Raw genomic sequence first — 7217 nt, 5'->3', positions numbered from 1 at the left:
GTCCAAGCGTAGATGAGGATGGGGCCGGAGTGGGCATGGCCAACATGGTGGAGTTGGCATCTGTCGCAGCTAGCGGGGAAGAGGTGTGAGGGGAAGGAGGCAGCTCCTCCCCCAGCACTGGAGAATGGGTGGGGTCTTCTAGGGTGCTGGCAGAGAGGAAACTCCTGGCTCCTCCCCTGTTCCCTGAGTGCAGGGCAAGCTCAGTCCTCCTGCCCTCACCTTCCCGTCAGGAGTCCCAAGTCCTGCAGGCTTAGAGGTGATGTGCTGTCTTCCAGGGAGAGGTGGCATGATCATATCTGTGCTCTAACGGGGTAGTAGCTCTGTGACTTGCACCCAGAAAGGGAACCCCCAAAGATGAATTTTCTTGAACATGAGAGCTCCCCCTCACTCAAAGGCCACACATATGTGGTCTGTGGATTAGCCACGTTACCTGGGATGCTATAAAAGGCAGATTCCTGTGCCCCTAGAATGAGAGGGTAAGGGCATATGTCTGCACTTTTAACATGCCCTCTTTTCCCTGAAATTCTTATGCACATAAACTTTAGTGTGCATAAATTTGTGAATATCACCTCTGGGAGACCCACTGCCTCAGTGTTGAGGAAAGACAATTTTGGGGGAAATTAGGAGTTCTGGGTTTGAGTCCTATCACCAACAGGTGGTGTCAACTTGGATACATTGTCCTCTGTGGGTCTCAGTTTATGCACGTGAGTTTTAGTGTGCATAAGAATTTCAGGGAAAGGAGGTTGTGTTAAAGTCAACACATCAACCTGTGTTGTAATGAGCTTTCCAATCTTCTTCCTAGGGACATCCAGATAGAAGTATCTTTCTTTGCAGCTATAATTTGGAATTCTTTAGAATTCTGTTAGAGCCTTCAGGATCTGTTACTTCCTGCTTCTCTCGGCTTGGAGTGGATCCCAGATGCTCCACAGTGCTGCCCTTCAGGCCCTGGGCCCTTTCCCTTCATGGTGCCGGTCCTCCAGGGCCAGCTGATTGTGGCTCCCTGATCGAGATGGAGATTCACAATGTCGATTCATGATGTCGTCCGCTGCAATCCCAGAGCACTTGGTGGCTCATTGTCATAGCCTGGCTTCATTTCCGTGTTCTGTTGAAATTGCCTATTGGTTGTTTTTCCACAGATAACTGTGTGGGTCTATGAAGGTCTGCGGATTGGCTGCAGAGGGCCAGCAAACCTTCTGAAATGGATACAGAACTGAGTGTGTGTGTGTGTGTGTGTGTGTGTGTGTGTGTGTGTGTGTGTTGCATTTTTCTGGGATAAGTTCATAGCTTTCATCAGATTCTCAAAAGTGTCTGTGACCTAAAATATATTAAGAACCCCTTTAAGGGCAGGGAGTTTATCTTGGCTATCTCTTTGTTCCCCATGGTACCACCAACCGTGGTGCTTTGCATAAAACACATGTAAACAAGATGTTCACTGAAGTTTCTTGTTTCTGTTGAAGGGTTATGGTCTCTACCCTCTGGAAACACCAGCATGGGAGGTGCCTTTTCAATGGAGAGACAAAAAGAGCATTTTCTCTTTAAAAAAAAAAATCCCTGTCATCCTGGAGAGTCCACACATCACGCCTGGGCTCAGTAGTGGCATGTCCTCTCTCCCCAGGATGGGTGCGGAGGTGGAGTGGGTGAACAAGAAAGACACCATCCCCCATCCCTAGGCAGGTCTGAAATTGAATTTACCCCCAGGAGGAAGGAGAAATTTGCCGACCTAATAGCTTTCATTCTGTGTGAGCTTTTCCTGCTGCACGGGAAGGGGGACCTCTCTTGTTCTTAAAGGAGACAATGAATGAAGGTTTGTGCTCTGCAGTGTTTGTAGATTGGGTAGACCTGGAGGGGAGTCAAGGTTCTTTTAGATTATTTCAACAATGGAAGGCGATTGGAATGGGGCCCTACTGAGTCAGTGCACCTGTCATCTGTGTCTGCGGTGGCTGGACCAGCTGCTTAGGGAAAAACACGGGCCCAGCGCTCTTCTGAGGACACGTTTTCAGGTCCCTTCTAGCCTGAAAATACCCGAGTCTGAGAAACGAGCCTGGGATTGCCAATGGCAGTGAAAATGTGTTAGGCATGGGCAGAGTCTCTGCCGTGGAAGGGGTGGTATCCATTGGCTGAACAGTTCCTATGAACCAAGGGTGCCCGCCCCTTCCTCATCCTTATGGAAGCCTGTGTTCTCAGTCACCCTGGGAGGAGGCTGTGAGTTCCTCCTTTACAGTGAGAAAGCTGCCCTGTGTTGCCTGGGGTCCTGAGGCCAGGGAGCAAGCTCCACACTGCTCTGTGCCACTGCCACCCAGCCCAGAGGGCTCTGGGAGGCTGGCAGCAGAAGCCTTGGGCATTTGGGTTGTTGCCCCGTCACTTAACTGTTGGCCTCTACTGACATTTCAGGTCTCAGTTTTCCTGTCTGTGAAAATGGGAGGATACATGGAAGGATGGCAACGACAGAGCAGCAGCCTCAGCAAACCTCTGGAAACCAGGAGGGGCTGTGGAAGTGCCAGGGGCCCAGGAACCTGAGCTGGGAGTGGGAAGGAGAGGGCAGAGGTGGGGGTCGGGATGAGGCCTGCCCAGGCGTAGTGTGAAAGTGCTGGGTTCATCTACCCTTCCTGTCTCCCACAGCCGGTCCCTTCAGTCTCCTCCCCTGCCCTGCCCTCTGGGCTTTCCTCTGGGCTGGCTGTTCACAAACCTCTGACGAGTGTGAGGAGTGAAATTCTGACCTGAGCCCACCCTCTCCTGGGCTCCCGGGAACATGTGCATTTGAATGGAAGGGAATGGCAGCCTGGATCCTGGGAGGTGCAAAGGAAGGAGTCTTGCTGGTCCAACCCTCAGCCTCAGGAAACCAGGTGTTGAGTGTACCCTGCCCAGGGACTATGGCTCCAGCCTGGCCCGACTGTGTCAGGGAGGGCAGATGGGGTGGCCTGGCTTCCGAAAGTCGGGTCAGTGTCTGGGCTGCGCCTCAGGCAGATCCCCTGGGCTGCATCTCCACTCTCCCTGCCTCCTACGCAGGGTGGGGTTCCCTTCCCACCCTCTTCTGTGGAGCCCGTATCCTCTCCAGCCCTGGTCTGGGACCTGGGGCCCGCTCCCCTCCTGCCAGCTTGTGTCCCAGCACTGCCTGACCCTGGCCCAACTGTGAGGGACAGGGGAGCCGCAGGAGCAGCCAGCCGCATCCGGGAGGTGGAAACCAGGAAGCCCGGCCCATGCTGGAGGAGGAAGGCACCTGGCTGGCTGCCTACTGGGGGAGTTTCTGAATTGCCTACTGGCTGAGACTGTCAAAGGGGTGTGAACCAGAGCAACTCCATGTTGAATAGGAGCTGGGTAAACTGAGGCTGAGGCCTACTGGGCTGCATTCCCAGATGGTTACGAATTCTAAGTCACAGGATGAGATAGGAGGTCGGCACAAGATACAGGTCATAAACACCTTGCTAATAAAACAGGTTGCAGTAAAGAAACCGGCCAAAACCCACCAAAACCAAAATGGCGATAAGAGTGACCTCTGGTTGTCCTCACTGCTACACTCCCACCCGCTCCATGACAGTGTACAAATGCCATGGCAACGTCAGAACATTACCCTATATGGTCTAAAAAGGGGAAGCATGAATAATCCACTTTCTGTTTAACGTATCATCAAGAACTAACCATAAAAATGGACAAGCAGCAGCCCTCAGGGCTGCTCTGTCTATGGAGTGGCCATTCTTTATTCCTTTATTTTCTTAATAAACTTGCTTTCACTTTGCACTGCAGGCTCGCCCTGAATTCTTTCTTGAGTGTGATCCAAGAACCCTCTCTTGGGGGGTCTGAATCAGGATCCCTTTTCTGTAATAAGACCAGAGGCCAGAGCGGGCCTGGGCTGGCCCTGCTGGTGGAGGCCCTGAAGAGCTTTCTCCCGGCTCCAGGCCTCATCACCACCACCCTCTGTCCCACACTCCCCTGTGCCCACCTCAGACCTGCAGTCTCCTCCCGTGGTGAGTTCTAGCTGAAGGGGCTCACCCGCTTGCCCACCACCCACGGAGGGCCTTGGCAGAGAGGGGCCTGTCCTTCCCTGGCCCCTGCCCTTCTTTTTCCCTGACCCGACCTGCAGCCTGTGGAGGTCAGGGCTGTTTCCCTCTCTCTCCTCTCTTCTGGGAACCCACATGCCATCCGGCCAACCTCGAAAGGAGGCCCTGCTGGGTTCTTCGTCTTTCTCCTTCCAGCTGTGGAGAGGTGTGGGGTTGGGGCGGGGAGAAGGATGGGTTGTCTCTTCCAACACCCTCCGATTCTGTTTCCCAGACAGGAAGGCCCTTTGTGTATAAATGTCCTCACTCTAGATGGGGTCTGCTAGATAATGTATGGGCCATTTGTTAAAAAATTGTTAAGAATTTCAAGACAGAGACAACAGAGCATGAAGCCAAGTGGCTGATCCTTCCTTGTGTGGAGGCTCGTGTGACCACACAGGTTGAACACCCACAAAACCAGCCCTGCCCCCGGAAAGCCCTAGGCCCTCCTCGGCCTCGCCGTCTCTCTCCTGGACCAGAGGTGCGGCGGAGACCTTGGCTGGAAGGCAAGTCTAGGTGGACCTCCACCCTACTCCCTCCTTCGCTTCTCACAGTGTCCTCAGTGGAAGTGTCTAATGCTCTATCTCGACCTTCTTCCCAAGGAAACTGAGGCAGCGGGGAGGACTGGGGCCTCCAGATCCCATGTAGTCCCACCCATCCCAGTTGGCCAAGGGAGGGCTGATGGTGGTGGCTGAGTCCAGGGGTTTCCCTGCGTTGCCCATGGTGTGTCAGTCTCAGTGTTCTCGGTGGGGGGCCGGGGAGAAGTCCCTGCCTTGGCCTTCTGTTGCCCATTAGCACCAGCGTTCCTGAGGGGAGGGAGCCAGCGGATTTTGGGGGCACTTTGCCAGTTCCAGGCCAGGCCTCCCCGCAGCCAAAGCTGGGGCACTTTGTTCTTTGCAGCCGACGCATAGCAGCTGGCTCTGCTGGCAACCAGGCAGGATGGCCACCCTTGGGCTGTTCAGTCCCCTGAACCAGGAAGAGGCCAGGGGTTTGGATCGGGGTCCAGGGGTGTCCTGATTTGCTTGACTCTGGCAGCCCCAGCTGGGCTGAAGTCAGGGAAAGCAGGCAGGCTATCCACGGGGTCTGGAAATGATCTCTCCAATAGCAGAGAAAGGCCAGGCCCTGGGGAAGGTGGAATGACCCTGGCAGGCCCCGCAGGATGCAGCCAACGGCCCAGGCTTCCAGGCCTGCCACCAGCTTCAGGGACCATAAGACCCAACACCCCTCCCACCAGGGAGCACTTAGTCAGGGCCTGGTGAGTGGCAAAGTGGTCTTGGGGCACCTCCTGCACCTATTCTCACAAAAGCCAAGGAGGTGGGTCCTGTTATTACAATAACGAGATTCAGATTAATTGAGCAACTGCTTCCAGCCCACAGAGCTGCTGTGTCGGCCCACACGTGGAGGTCATCGCAGTGGGAATGTTTAGGGGCTACTTGTAAAACATGCACCTCCCTGATTAAGGCTCTAAGTTCTATGTCACTGAGCAGAGCTGCCACGTGCACTCATGTCTGGCCGAGGCGATGTTCAACGTTGTAGTCCTGATGCCACACACAGTGCCTGGCACATAATAGGACCTCCATAGGTAATATGGGAAAAAGGAGACCATTGGGTCAGGATCCCAACATAGATCAGCTCGATCCTGAGCCCTTGCGCTTCACCGCTGCGCACACTACCTCACTGTCACCCGAGGGCTCTGTTGACAAACTTCCAGGAGGCTGGTGAAGGTCCTGGGAACAGACCCAGATGGAGCCCTACACCCAGTCTAGGCTGGAAAGCAGACAGCACTGGCCTTGACTTCATGGAAGGAGCTTAGAGAAAGGGGGAAGGAGGCCCTGTCTCCCCCTCTCCATCCCCCTATCAAGAGTCCCCACTCCTGAGGCTTTGGGAGGGTCCCTCCTCCATGGGATACCTCACAGGGCCAGCTGGTTCCTGGGTGGCTTCTTAATTACCCAGCCCCGTAAGGCAGGGGTCGTGGGCAGCTGGAGGAGTCTGGCCCTACATGGGCTGGGTAGCAGGGAGGGCTTCCACAGGGAGGCCTTTCCTGGAAGAAATATCTACATTTGTAGCGTGCTTCCAATCTTGCTCCATGGAGCAATTTAGTCCTCGACTCTCACGGTGCAGTTGGATCGTCTGCTCTCACAGCTTTGCTGGAACCTCAGCCTCCGGGCCAACACTTCTGTTGTCTGAAGCATCTGAGGGCATTCACCCCAGACATATTTACACTAGGCACTGCCAGCCTACTGGGGCAGTGTGTATGTGCCAGAGAGGCGCTCAGGAAACCCCACAGCTGGGCTGCTGAGAGCGGACTCACTGTCCTTTAAATGTATTCATTATAATCCTCTCTGAGCCTCTCCTCTGTCCCAGGCTAAGTAGGCAGATCCACCAGGGGAAGCACAGCCCTGGACTCAAGGGGTTGCCAGGCCAGTAGGGGAGGAAAACATGCCACCAGACAACAATCACAGAGGGATGCTAGTGTGCAGGGACACATGGAGGGGCCTGAATGTCCTAGGGTGCTTTTGGCTACAAGCAACAGAGAAATCAACTCATCCTAGACATAGGATATGATTGTGGGTTTGTTTGTTTGTTTGTTTGTTTTATTGAGACAGGGTCTTACCCCGTGGCCCAGGCTGGAGTGCAGTGGTGTGATCTTGGCTCACTGCAGCCTTGATCTCGTGGGCTCAAGCAATCCTCCCACTTCAGCCTCCTGAGTAGCTGGGACTACAGGTGCTCACCACCATGCCCAGCCAATTTTTGTACTTCGTGTAGAGATGGAGTTTTGTCATGTTGCCCAGGCTGGTCTCAAACTCCTGGGCTCAAGCAATCCTCCTGCTTCAGCCTCCCAAAATGCTGGGATTACAGGCATGAGCCACCTTGCTTGGTGACATAGGATGCTTATTAGTTCACTTGACAGGGAGGGGATTGGGACAGTGTTGCCTAGCGAGACTGCCTCATCCCATCTTTCTGCTCAGCCATCCTCAATGCTTTTGGTGATACCACAATGCCAAGCATTATATCCTCTTATTGAAAATCAGAGTGGAAAGGCAGGCTCTCCTGTACCTGTTCCTTTTATCAAGAAGGAAAATCTTTCCCAGAAGCCACCACCAGACATCCTGTTATATCTAATTGGCTCTGCTAGGTCACATGGGCATGGCTAGCTGCAAGGGAGGCTGGGAAATGGAGTAGCCT

This window comes from Rhinopithecus bieti, unplaced genomic scaffold (genome assembly GCF_001698545.2).
Source record: "Rhinopithecus bieti isolate Rb0 unplaced genomic scaffold, ASM169854v2 scaffold_11380, whole genome shotgun sequence".
Taxonomy (NCBI): domain Eukaryota; kingdom Metazoa; phylum Chordata; class Mammalia; order Primates; family Cercopithecidae; genus Rhinopithecus; species Rhinopithecus bieti.
This window is presented reverse-complemented; position numbering follows the sequence as displayed.